This window comes from Silene latifolia, chromosome 10, assembly GCF_048544455.1.
Source record: "Silene latifolia isolate original U9 population chromosome 10, ASM4854445v1, whole genome shotgun sequence".
Lineage (NCBI taxonomy): Eukaryota > Viridiplantae > Streptophyta > Magnoliopsida > Caryophyllales > Caryophyllaceae > Silene > Silene latifolia.
Window position 1 is genome coordinate 103,686,401 of NC_133535.1, and position 12,597 is coordinate 103,698,997.

Genomic DNA, 12,597 nt, shown 5'->3' on the forward strand with positions numbered 1-12,597 from the left:
ACGCTCGGATTCATAGTCAGATTGAAATCCCAAATTTTGATGTAACCAGGACGAGCGGATTCTCACTGAGATGAGCGTCTTTGGACTGAGACGAGCGGATTCTTGGGGAGACGTTCGGATTGTAATTCAGTACCAAATTTTTCTTTTCAGCTCTGTCAAGACGAGCGTCTTATTGCTCGGACGCTCGGATTTCATCCAAGACGAGCGGGTTCCCATGGGGACGCTCAGATCATTCCTGTACCTCACGGGTTCACTTCAACCCGTGGGTATTTTCATATCCCAAGTCATTTCTTCTTTATTCCTTTGGTCTTCATTGTGGGTGCACTACTAAGGCTTGGATATCCTAGGCAATTGCTATCCCCACACTAAGTCAAAACACTACACATCAAGAAACATTAGAGTACCTCCCTCACTTTCTCTCAAAATGATAATCTTGATCAAAATGTACAATTGTAAATCCAAAATTGACAAAAAATGCAATACAAGAATAAAATGCAAGTTAAGGGGTTAGAATATTAACAAATGGTGGTTTGGGGAGGACTCCACCAAACTCTCACGCTTGAGATGAGATGTCAAGGGGGCATAGACAAGGTGTTGTTGATGTTGCTCAACACCTTGTAGAAGTAGTCGAAGGCTTGTTCATTGTCATTATAAAGATGTTCAATAGACCATTACACATTGTGTTCTTCATGGTGGTGACTTGAGTCGAGATGGTCACCAAAGCCTTAGTCTATAGCATTGCCAATGTAGGGATTGACTAACCCATCGAATTCATCATCCCATAGACCACATACTTCACTAGATTGCTTCCCTATAGTATCATGAGTTGATGGAAACAACTCCTCTTTCTTGTTATCATGGCCAATGAGGCCTTCTTCTTCTATTGTCATGATTGGTGGTGAGCTATTCAAGCTCTCATTGTTGCAATTTTCTTGCTCGTTGGACGGGGCATCTTGAAGATTATCCTCTTTCTTCTTCCATATGGGCGGTGGTTCTTTACCCATAGTTTGATCTTTGCATTGAGGTGCCAACTTCTTCCTATCACTTTCTCGGCTATAATGATCGATCATGAAACATGGCTCATGTAAGCGGGGAGCTCTCATTGTCTTATTAAGGTTAAAAGTGATTGTTTCATCTCCCACTTCAAGTGTGAGATCTCCATGTTTCACATCAATCACCGCTTCTACGGTATGTAAGAATGGTCTTCCTAGAATATTAGGAATGTTGGAATCTTCCTCCATGTCAACAATAACAAAGTCCACCGGGATGAAGAACTTGTCAATTCTTACGGGCACATCCTCCCATACCCCTAAAGGTGTCTTTGTCGATCGATCCGCCATCTGAAGCGTGATATTAGTGCATTTGAGTTCTCCCATTCCTAGCCTTTTGCACACCGAGTATGGCATGACACTCACACTTGCTCCAAGGTCACATAAAGCTTTGTTGATTGTAGTGTCGCCAATGGTGCATGGAATAGAGAAACATCCCGGATCTTTGAGTTTTAGAGGTGAACTTCCTTGTAGGATGGCACTACTCACTTTAGTGAAAGCAATAGTCTCTAGTTTCCGGATGGATTTCTTATTTGTAAGAATGTCTTTCATGTATTTCGCATAGGCCTTCCGAGGTCTACTATATTGTGAGTTATGGACCGCCATTTCTTCAATTTTGTTCCATGTTTCATTGTCATCAACTTCGGTAAACATACCATTGGATCCCATATTCAGAATGTTTCGGGAGTCTTCATATAGACCATTCCAAAATTGTTGTACAAGGAACCACTCGCTAAGTCCATGGTGTGGACAAGAACGACAAGTGTCCTTGAATCTCCCCCATGCTTCATACAAAGATTCCTCATCCCTTTGTTTAAACCCGGTGATTTGGGCTCTCAACATGTTAGTCTTTTCCGGAGGATAGAATTTCTTGTAGAAAGCAAGTGCCAATTTCTTCCAAGAATCAATACCAAGAGTAGCCTTGTCTAGGTTTTTCAACCATTGTTTCGCGGTACCATTCAAAGAAAAAGGGAATAAGACCAATCGGATTTTGTCTTTAGTAACTCCGGTTTGAGAAATCGCATCACAAAAGTCACAAAAAGTCATATGTGAGTGAGGGTCTTCACTAGGCATCCCACCAAATTGACTTCTCTCAACTAATTGTATGAATGCGGATTTGACAATGAAATTACCGGTTAAATATTGTGGTGTAGGAGTACCATTTGGTAGGTTCTCCTCGGTTGGTACGGAATGTGATTAGAATTTAGGCATTGTGGGTTGATTTTGTGGTGGTTTTGTATTGGGTTATCCTCTCCTTCTCTTGCAAAAGGGTTGGTAAACTCAATGTTATTTGGTTGAATGTCCACAATTTCTCCAATACCTCTTAAAGCAAGTCTTCTATTATTGGTCAAAGTTCTTTCAATTTCAAGATCATTGGGTAACAAGTTACCTTGTGATCTCCTAGAGATGCAAAATATCAAACAACTCGAAAACAATTAGAACAACCTTGAGGAGATTGACTTCCCCAAGGTAAAGAAAGACACAACTAAAAACAATTAATGAAAATCAAATCAAGCTAACACCGTCCTCGGCAACGGCGCCATTTTTGGTGTAGGTTAAAACTCGTCGTCAAAAGCTACCTAACCAAAACAATATTTATAACTTCACAAACTACTCTTAGCAAAGAGGTAAGTAAAGGTCGGATCCCAAGGGACGGGTATTGATGTGGATTTTCAATTGCAAATGGTTGTGTCTTAGGGAGTCACAATTTGGGTTGAGATAGGAGAGCAACTAAACTAATAAACAATATAAAAGCAAAGTAATAAAAACAAGCAAGGTGATTCAAATGAGATGTAAACAACTGATTAAAAGCACTAGGGTGTCATGGGTTTATAGGGGAGTCATGGGAGTTGTTCATACAAACATGTTCTCTACTAGATGCAAGCACTTATTGTTGTGATGGGATCGAGTTGGTGTATAAGCTTACAATCCCTAATAAGGTTTGGGTCCCAGAGCCGAATCGATTAGATTGTACAATACCTACAAGTCGACTTAGTCCTTCCTATCCAACTATATGCATGGTCTAATGAGACTCGAGTTGGTGTATAAGCTTACAAGTCTCATTGAAAAGATAGGTGATGGGTAAAAAATGCAAGGATTCATAGGCTCGCATTTCATCAAACATAACATGTGCATAAGTTGAAATCACAACAAGCAAGCAAATTAATTATGAAAACATATTAGATTAAGCATGAATAAATCCCCATGTTGGTTTCCCCTAATTCCACATTAACCCTAGTTAAGGAAACTACTCACTCATTATCAAGTTTAACGTGCTAACAAGGTTGTCAATCATACTAGCAAAGCAAAACATGATGAATAAATGAAAATGATTAACAATAATTAAACAAGGTTAAGAGAGAATTATACCTATGAAGATGATTCCCAATAATAAAGCAAAGAATAATAGAAATACTTTATGATTGATGGAAGAATGTCAATCCTCCAAATAAACCCAAATAATCTTCTAATTACCCAAAATAAATGAAGAACAATAGAGAAATTAAGGAAAGATTAAGTATTGAAATTTGAATTAAGACTAGATTAAAAGTTGATTACAAGATTAAGGAATGATTAAAACTTGATTAAGAAAGTATTAAGAGAGCATGCTAATCTAAGTAGTACAATGGGGTATTTATACTAAAGATTAGGTACAAGGATTAGGGTTACTAAGGGCTTAAATGACTATTAAGTCCTTAAGAAAAGTTGAGGAAATGCTCCTCTCGAAGGAAATGAGCATCTCCGTTTTGCAAGACTCGCCACGATCCGCGCGTCTTGGGAAGTGGCACGGGTTCTCTGGACTGTGATCCGAGCGGATTGGTCAGGAAGACGCTCGGATCCTATGGCTGCAAGACGAGCGTCTTGGCTGGGGGGCGCTCGGATGCTGGGGTTTGGAGACGCTCGGATTGGGTTTGATCCGCTCGGATCCCACGGCAGACTGCTTCTCTTCTTTTCTCCCTTCATAATCCGCGAGGATCATTTCGGGGATGCAAGGACCAATTTCACTTTATTATCTACATAGGCCTTTTAGCGATGTCTTCTCTTTGATGCTTGGTCATTAGATGCGATCAATTTAGCTCCATTTCGTCATGTAAATGCAAGGTTAGCACTAATTTCCTACCAAGGGGACAAAACCTCAAAGAATATGCAAAATGGGAAACTAAAGATAGTAAATGACCCAATTATGCACTATAAAGCATAGGAACGAGGTTAATTCGGGGACTAAATGTGCTCAAATATGTGTCACATCATAATGCCTATCCCCAAATAATGGTAGAAGTGTAGAAGGAACCATGCAAACTATCTGGACACACACATTAATGAACCAAGATACGTAAAATAATCCTATATATACGGAATACATGTGTATCTACAATAATACCGTTGTGTATCTACAGTAATACCCTTGTGTATCCAACCGACATCACCCAACCCTTGAGCCGCCACCACCAGCAGTCGTCGGAGACAACCACACCTACACCGATGACATCTCAGAGTACACCAAACGACGCCGGTGAAAAACAGACCACCATGAATACAAAAGTATAAGATTACCACTACCACTTCCTCCACAACCACTTTAATAACAACCCATCCTCCACTATTCACCGACTACCTTTCTGCCATCTCACCACCCCGCCACCAACCATCCCCGACGGCAAACTAGACCACGCCGGCCAGCAACCTCTGACAGCGTCGAGGATATCTGACACACCCAATTATGGCACCAAATTGTCGCCGTCTCAACCATTTATGGCACCAAATTGTCGCCGTCGAGATCTAAAATCCAGATCTACATTAATACTTTGGTACCGAGCCGGCTAAGGATTATTGACGGTGAATGGGACGACGAAAGTTCGCTGGAGTGACGTGGCGTGGAATTTACGATGACAAACGGAACTACGGGACGCCGGTCGGTGACTAATGTTAATGGATGGGATAAAGAGAGAGAGAGCAAATGGTGTTCGACCAGATCTGCGCCACAAGTCTTGATATGGAGATGACGGTGACGATGTGTAGTTGGATTACCAGTGGTCGCCGGCAAGAGTATGATTTGTGGGTGAGTAAGATGTAAAGTAAGATGGGTAATTGAAAGTGACGGGGTACAAGTCACTGAAGTCAGTATGTGTGGTGGGTTATGTTTGACTTTGCTTCTTTACTTAGTCGAACCATTTTAAGTCAGTTCGCACCGGATCCCGTCCCTATGGAGGGGCGAGGTCACGTACAAACTAAATTTCAGTACGAACTTACGAACTAACTTAAATTGGTCAGACTAAGTATATAAACAAAGTCAAAGTTATACCTCCACACAACTTATTATACACCGTCACTTTCAATCACCCATCTCACTCTTCCTCTTTCTCACCGACAGAGCATACTCTCATCGGTGCCCACTGGATCTCCGGCTAGACGCCATCACCTTATCAAAATCGACGGCGGAGATCTGGTTGAATACCATTTGAACTCTCTTTATCCCATCCACCACCGCCGTCCCAAAGCAGCAGTAGCCAAAAATGGGTACACTTTTATCTCTATGTCAATCCCTTTCTTTCTTCTTACCATCATCATTACATTTTAAGATGATTAATGACGATTGAATCGATTAATTTTAATTTGAAATTGAAATTATAAAAATCAGATGTTATGAGGTGAGGTTCATTTTTATGGTTCATTGTTGCAAATATCGTCAATTACCTTCCATTTTGAGGGTTACTCGTCGTCTTGGTTACAAGGCTAAACAGGTCTCATGTGTTTTAATCTATTTTTGTTGTAATTTATTTTTTTTTGATGTTTTTGTGAATTTAAAATGTTATATTTTTGGGTGAAATGTATAAATTGGTGAATGTTTGTGTTTGATCTGTAGTTTTTTCTTTAATAATAATAATATTGTTTGGGTTGCTGTTTCAAATTGGATATCGGGTTTTGTCACATGAGTATTCAAATGGTGGTGGTTGGAGATTTATGATTTTGCAGGTAGGTTAAATGTTTGTGCTGCTGTGGTGGTCCGAGACACGGCCTATGACGCTGGGCTGCTCGACGTTTATCGAGGGACTGTAGGGGAGGTACTGGGGACATGGGCCCACCTACACACCGGGCCAAGCTACGGGCGTGCAACGGTCTGAAAGCCACGCTCAGCGGCGTAATAAATGCTTTCGACCGGATCGTTTTAGATCGGTCGGTTTCGTCTCGGCAAGGGTATCGAAACGATGCAGAGATGTTCGGAGTCGCCACCAAGCAATTATGGGATGCCTGGAAACCGTTTGAGTCCACTTTATACTGATGTAGAGCGAGTCGTTGTTCACTCCATCAAACACATTTATATTTCTCAACAAACAACTAGTTAGTGGTTAAGTCGAGGTCGATCCACGGGACGGTGTGTTTTGGGTTCTAAGTCTATCTATCTCAATTTATGCTAGTGTCACACTTGATTTGGGTTGGAGTTGGTGAGTCTAAACTAATAGAAGCAATAAAGTAAAACGAGCAGTAAATTAAGAGATGTAAACAATTAATAAAGATACTAGGATGTCATGGGTTCATAGGGGATTCATGGGAGTAGATCGTACAAACATGTTCTCAATTAGAAGCAAGAACTTATTGTTGTGATGGGATCGAGTTAGTGTATATCTTAAAATCCCTAGGAAGATTTAGGTCCCGGAGCCGAATTGTCTAGATTGTACAACACCTACAAGTCGACTTAGTCTCCTCCTATTCAACTCTATGCATGGTCTAATGAGGCTCGAGTTGATTTATGTCTTACAAGCCTCATCGAAAGGATAGGAGATGGGTAAAAAATGCAAGGATTCATAGGCTCGTATTTCATCAAACATAACATGTGCATAGGTTGAAATCACAACAAGCAAGAAAATTAATTATGAAAACATATTAGATTAAGCATAGATCAATCCCCATGTTTGTTTCCCCTAATTCCCCACTAATCCTAGTTAAGTAACTACTCACTTATTATCATGGGAGACATGTTATAAATGGTGTCAATCATTACAACAATTATAAACATGGTAAGAAAGTGAGGAAATAAACAATAGAGTAAAGACTAAAGAGATTATACCAAACTTAAGATGAACAATTAGAAAGGAAAGAACAATAGAAGAAAACTTGATTGATTGATGAAGAGTTGTCAATTCTCCAATAATCACCCAATAATCTTCAAATTACCCAATAATAAACTTTGAACAATAATTAAGGAAAGATTAATGTGGAATGATTGAGATTAATCTATTCTAATCTAATCTAAGAAAGGTTTGCCTCCACTAAGAGGGCTTAGCCTCTTGAGTATTGCAAATGGAATATATATAGTGGTACATCATTAGGTTAAGCAAGGGTAGATTAGTAAATAACAATGTTAAGTATTGAATAGAGAATTGCAAGTCCCGAGGGAAATGCGCAGATCAAGCTGCTACTCCCACCACGATCCGCTCGACCTCAACTGGTGCACGGCTAATCTGCAAGAATATCCGCTCATCCCGTGTAGGAGCTGCTCGGATCAGGATACTGCAATCCGCTCGTCCTGTGCCAAGGACGCACGGATCCAGGCACAGGGTTCTATCCTCTTGCTTAAAGGCCTACGATCTACGTATACTCTTTATTCTTACTTCTTTGGTCATCATTCTTGCCTCCTCTTCATACTAATCCATCCAAGAACGTTAACAAGCTTCCAAATATTCACGAGAGACGGGAATTCCGCCTCATTATCTTCTTTCTTACAAGACATATAAAATGCAATAGGAAAGCAAAATAGGAAGGATTTGACGGATAAAATGGCCATGAAATGGTATAATGGTATGCAAAATAGGCTCAATTAGAGGACTAAATGTGCGCAAATAAGAGTCACATCATATACCTAGGTCAATCAAGGCAAAAAGCGGTGGTTGACATAGGTACTAAAGATAAGGAATCGTCCCTCTTTAGCATCCTATCGCTAGAATGACTCTCGTTCGCCCTGGATAAGGTCGCCCGCTATCCAAAGTTTCTGAGTAAGAGGTGATGGCATGTATTGGGAAGCCCTTTAATCGGAAACCCAATCCCGCCCGTGCTAGCGGCCTCTACTGATCGATCTTGGTTGGTTGAATGCAAAAGTTGATAAAACGGGTAAATGCGTGAATGCGCATCCACAAGTTTAAACCTAGCATGTGAAATTTTCTAAGTCGGTTGTTTATCCAAATATCACGTAATTAATGTCGAGTTGGATTTAGTGTTTATTTGCATTCAAGACGGAAATTAAACATCCATTTACCGAATTAGGTTTATGGTGTATAACGTGATCAATTTGTCTTAGAAAAGTGTTTTATTAAAATAAAGTGTTTAAATGCGGACTCATCAATCAAATCCGTCCTGTATTCGGGTTAACCGAAGTCGGAATCGTCCTAGATGAGTGCTGAAAAGGAAACAAGAACATGAAGCCTATTGAGGCGCGAGGGGGCCTGTCCAGATTTGAAAACTGGAAACTAGGAGGAATGTTTAGGCGCGAGTCAGGCGACGACCAAAAGTTTCAAAACACCAAGTTTTAACATTTACAAGGAAAGTTGGGACCTTAATCTCCCAAAGATAGCTTCACAAAAGGATTATTATTACAAAATATGAGCAAAAATTCAGTTTTGGGGCACCTTTAAGACGGAGTTTTAAGACGAACTTTTTGAGTGAAACTAGTCAAAATCAACCCTAAACATGATACCAATAACATTCCTTACTCTGTTTCCCTCTTTAGGTATGCAAAAGATGACCAAAAATCAAATTTGTAGGATAAACCCTAGAAATTTCGGCCCAATCATATTCACAAATCGGTTTGATTTTGCAATTTCTAGCATCAACAACAATGATTTTAAGTGCTTATTACAAAAATACAACAACTATAATCCAAAATCCTTGGGTACAAATCGAATTTTTAGAAAAATTAACACTTTCACATGCTACTAATTGATTGAAAACAAAGAAAGAGAGTAGCAATCTTACCTTGAATGAGTTGCAAATAGGTTGAGTTAATTAGCAAGAAAATTTCTAGAAGAGTTCAATCACAATCTACCCAAAAACTTGAGAGAAAAGGTTTTAAGAGAGATTTAGAGTTTTGGGTAAAAAGAAGAATAAGAAGAAAGTGAAAGAAATGAGAAGTAGGAATCCCGCATTAATCCGGGTACTGTAGCGGCTTACTCGATCGAGTGTCTTGGTTACTCGATCGAGTGGCCTCTACTCGATCGAGTTGGAGTTGCTCGATCGATTTTCCGCTGGCAGTTCTAACAATTTCGATCCAATAACCCAACTACTAGATCGAGTAAGGCCTACTCGGTCGTGTAGGCACTCGTACTCGGTCGAATAAGACTAAGAACAAGGCCAAAGGTTACGAATTCGGTTAACGGTTCCTGCAAAACAACAACTCGTTCCCAGTCCAGGGTATGCTTGGAACTCGTCACTGATTATTTCCGTCTGATTACTATCCATTAACACTAACTCGTATATAACATGATTATCTCAACCGAACACTACATATACTATTCTACCATGTATCACACAGTCTACAATGTATTCCAACAATGACATATTTCAACTCACATGCATAATATATATATATATATATATATATATATATATATATATATATATATATATATATATATATATATATATATATATCAACAACATTATGCCACCTTTACTTACGCACATCGAAATTCTATCATCCAACATGTGACTACAATTTTATTAGACATTCCATTCCACAAATCAGTTATCACCTGCTCTATTGTTTGACATCTCACACAATCCGAAGATCACAAGATACAATTCACATTGTTACACTTATTCACATGGGTATACCAAATCATTTACCTGTTAAATTCCATAGCACCACTTGACAATTAATACTATCTAAAGCACATATTGAGACTTCCATTCTAATACTAATTGTCACATTATCAGATATTCTTATGCAAACTTCCACCCCCTGCCATTCCTCATCGTACACACACACATTCCCAACTACACAACACTTACACATTCTTACACTACTACTTGCACATGCAAAACATTACCTTAGACTCAAATACATCTATATCCACTTTGTATACTACTGATGTGACCATAATTAGCGCATATTTAGCCCCCGAATTAGCCTTGTTCCCATGCTTTTTAGTGCATATTTGGGTCATTTATTAAATTTAGTTCTTTGTTTTGCATATTCTTTGAGATTTGGATCCCTTGGTAGGAAAGGAGTAAGAATCTTGCATTTTCATGGCAAAACGAGACTAAATTGATCGAATCCAATGACCAAGCATCAAGGAGAGACAAGATTAGAAGGCCTTTGTACATATTATAGTAGATGAGCAATGTTGAGAAAGGATCCTTGAGTCCCCGAGGAAATCCCCAAGGATTTTATGAAGAAAAGGGAAGAAAAGAAGAAGAAAGATTGCTGAGGTACAATCCGAGCGGTTTCTCCACAATCCGCCCGTCCTCCACAAGCATAATCCGTGCGTTTTCCTCCAAAAACGCCCGGGTTAGCAGCCGCCACAATCCGCCCGGATTCGCCTGAAGACGCCCGTTTTCCCCCACCAGAATCCGCCCGTCCCGACTCCAAAACGCACGGATTCCTGTACAGCGCAATTTCGTCTTCTCCAAGCTACAAAGAAAGAAGCCCTTCCTTCGAAAAATACCGGCTCCTCCCTGCTCCATCTAAGAAGTGTAATTACTAGTTTAGCCCTTAGTTAACCCTAATGCATCCCCCTAATTTCCACTATAAATACCCCATTAGTCTAATTAGAAGAGCATGTTCTTCTTATCAATTCTTAGAGTAGTTAATATCAATCAAATCTCTCTTTAGTTTTGTAATCAACAATTAATCAAGTTTTAATACAAGTTTTATTTCCTTAATCTCTCTTTTGTTCATCCTTTATTTTGGGTAATTGAAGATTATTTGGGTTATTATTGGGAGATTGACAACCTCTCAATCAAGCATCAAGTACTTCTTTTATCTTTGCTTTATTATTGGAATCATTAGTAGGTATAATCCTCTTAATCCTTTTTTAATTGTTGTTAATTACTTTCATTTATTCATCATGTTTCATTTTGTTGGTATGATTGACAACCTTGCTAGCATGATCAACATGATAATGAGCGAGTAGTCTCTTAGCTAGGGTTAATGGGTGATTAGGGGAAACCAACATGTGGAATGATTCATGCTTAAATTAATATGCTTTCATGGTTTATTTGCTTGCTTGTTTTGATCTCAACTCATGCACATGTTATGTTTGATGAAATGCGAGCCTATGAATCCTTGCATTTTTTACCCATCACCTATCTTTTCAATGAGACTTGTAAGACATAAACCAACTCGAGTCTCATTAGACCATGCATGTTGTTGAGTAGGGAAGATTAAGTCGACTTGTAGGTGTTGTCCAATATAATCGATTCGGCTCCGGGACCCAAACTTTCCTAGGATTGTAAGATATAACCCAACTCAATCCATCACAACAATAATTGCTTGCTTATAATTTGAGAACATGTTTGTATGATCAATTCCCATGATTCCCCTATGACCCCATGACACCCTAGTGCTTTTTATCAATTGTTTACAACCGTTTTAATTCATCTTGCTTGTTTATTTCCATTGCTATTTTAGTTAGTGACCTTCTACATCAACCCAAATTGTGACAACCCTAAGACACCACTAGTTTCAATAGAAATCTCATCTCAATTCCCGTCCCTTGGGATCCGACCTTTACTTGCCTCTTTACTAATTGTAGAGTTGTTTGTGAAGCTATAAATTGTGTTTTGATTCGGACGTGACCCAACGACCACATCTATTTAATTGTGAACACGAAACGGACCGATCAAAAATGGCGCCGTTGCCGGGGACGGTGTTAGCTTGATTTAGATTTCCTTATATTGTTATTAGTTGTGTCTTTCTTTGCCTTGGGGAAGTAAAACTCCTCAAGGTTTGCTCTAATTGTTTTCGAGTTGTTTGATATTTTGCATGTCTAGAAGGTCACAAGGTGATTTGTTACCTTTTGACCGTGAAATTGAAAGAACCTTGACAACCAATAGGAGATTTTCTAGGAGGAATTTGAGAGGTATTAGTGAAGTTGTTCAACCAACTATTGAGTTCATCAACCCTTTTGCAAGAGAAGGTGAGGAGAACCCATTACAAAATACCCCAAAAAACCAACCTACAATGCCTAAATTTTCATCACACTCCGTACCCACCGAGAAGAACCTACCCAATGGTACTCCCACACCACAACATCTAACCGGAAATTTTATTGCCAAATCCGCCTTTATCCAATTAGTCGAAAGGAGCCAATTTGGGGGAATGCCTAGTGAAGACCCTCATTCTCATATGGAAACCTTTTGTGACTATTGTGATGCGATTTCTCAAACCGGTGTAACTCAAGACCAAATTCGATGGGTCTTATTTCCTTTTTCTCTAATTGGCACCGCGAATCAATGGTTTAAGGGCCTTGATAAGGCCACTCTCGGAATTGATTGTTGGAAGAAGTTCGCTCTAGCTTTCGACAAAAAATTCTACCCACCGGAAAAGACTAAC

The 12,597-nt window shown here is 39.4% G+C and overlaps 1 non-coding gene across 1 annotated transcript; it reads left to right on the forward strand.

The window, feature by feature from the left end:
• Positions 1-1,785: 1,785 nt before the first annotated feature.
• On the forward strand, positions 1,786-1,892 carry LOC141609606 (small nucleolar RNA R71). Its single transcript, XR_012527531.1, has one exon. It is a non-coding gene; the product is annotated as a small nucleolar RNA R71 (small nucleolar RNA).
• The last annotated feature ends 10,705 nt before the right edge of the window (positions 1,893-12,597 follow it).